We start from the raw sequence: 2060 nt of genomic DNA on the forward strand, positions 1-2060 counted from the left end.
AGGGAACACCGAACCGAAATGAACGAGACTTGATACATATGATTTGGCTGGACTTCTTCATGGAAGTTTCGTTGGGGCCAAGAGGCAGTCTTGGAAAAACATTTGGTGGAGGACACATCGATGAAGGAAGGGACCTACAAAGTGATATGAGGGTAGGACGATTAAGGGCGCTAACCTGAATGAAAGCAAGGATGTGATGACTGAGGTTGCATTGGGTCTACTAGGCTAGGCAAGCTGGGCAACTGAAGTCATGGGCATCGATTTGAAGAAGACGGGCACATAGCATACTTTGTGCAAGGGCATCAAGCAAAGAAAACTTATAGAGGTGTCATATATGGGCATCAAGGAGATGTGCCAAGGAGAGGATGTTGCACAGGATGGACTTGCCGATGCAACATGAATACATTTTGTAAATAAACCGATGGGTATGTTGGATACATTTGAAAAAAAAGGCCACGGTTGTTTTTTGAGACATAGGAATCATATGAGAGCACTCATGCAATGAAAAGGAGAGAGGAAAATTTTGATGGCATGTGTGACCGAGACAAGGTTGCCTGTCGAAGTGTTGGATGAAGAAGGTTTGTAGAAGCTCATGATGACTTGAAGGAGTTGTAGCTGATGAAAAATTCATATAATGGTGGTCTTGGAGTATATGGTTCATTAAGGAGCTTAGGTTAGTTTCACACTCGAATTTGATGTGGTATGGAGTGGTATGGGTTGTGAGACCACTTTATGTTGCAAGAGGCTGAGGTGCCTAAACCATATCAGTGATATCCCCATCATGAGCTTTATCTGCTGTATCAAGAATTTCTCCAATCTCAAAACTTAACCATTGTAACATAAAATTAAATGCTACTGTAATGACCCAATCATCTAGTGAGAGAGTCATCCGGTCATAATTCAGAACTAACCCCTTTTCATGTTACAAAGGTATTGGTAACTACTTCAAACACTTGGGATCTTCATCAAGATGGTACCAACAATTAATTTTCCATATCAATGCAAATTGAAACCATGAAACTAGATTCTAAACAAAACAAGATCTCGATGCAAAGCTCTGTTTTGTAGCTTCCGACCAGGAACTAAGATCTCTAATAGAGATGCCTCAAAAAAACATAATATTGAAACCTTTCCATGATTCACTTACTGATGAAGAGCTCAGATGGTTTCACCATTTTGTGTAGAATCTACTGTTATACCAGATCCTCAGAATTTAGCATCAGATTTTGATTCAAGTGCGGTTTCTTTTTATGCAACAATTTTGTCAACATTAGGAAGAAAGCTTTGTTATTCAAACATTTTCTTCAATTCACTACTTTTCATTCCCTTGTGCACTTCTTCATCGCTCAGAATGTGAAAGTTACCAAATTGCGAGCCCAAACCTTTCAAAATATTCATAACTTTTCTACTAAGTCCACAACCTAGTTGATCTGGGGTGCCTAATCAATGAGAGAAAGCATGAGATTTTTGCCAATTCCCGACCAGCCTCCGAGTGATTAAATTGGTATTCTTCAACTTTCACAAGCTGAAAAGTCATTCATATATCCCTGGTACCTGCTTTTGATTTCTTTGCTTGCATAATGACCTTTAAAACAGATCCCTAAACTTCTCGTTTCTCTTAACTCAGGTTCCTGGATTCTTAGATACATGTGCTTCTTAAAACTCTGAAAAATACAGATATATGAATTTCCACCATATCTGTCATTTGCAAAATATGCAGTGTTTAAGGATTCTGCCATGCAAAATTTGAGTAGGAATTATGATGTTAATATCCTGGTCAACCAAAGAATCGAATCTATGCATTAGTGACGTATCCAACAAAAGTGCAATATGTTCATGGCTGAGGATTTTCATTCTCTCCCAAAGTCTTGTAGGTGATTTGTTTACCTAGAGAAAAATACGTTCTTTAGAACCGACCCTACTTTTCTATCTGCTCCGATAATTGGGATATCTTAACATTTGCAAATCTCTTGCCCTCCTTGAGTAAATTTTTCCAATCCCTTGGTAGCATTGCTTTTTGTTTTGAAATGGCACATCCATTATAGGGATTTGACAGATTG

The sequence above is a fragment of the Pinus tabuliformis genome, chromosome 2_2 (assembly GCF_031772625.1).
Source record: "Pinus tabuliformis cultivar Carrire ecotype Pingquan chromosome 2_2, CPIR1, whole genome shotgun sequence".
NCBI lineage: Eukaryota > Viridiplantae > Streptophyta > Pinopsida > Pinales > Pinaceae > Pinus > Pinus tabuliformis.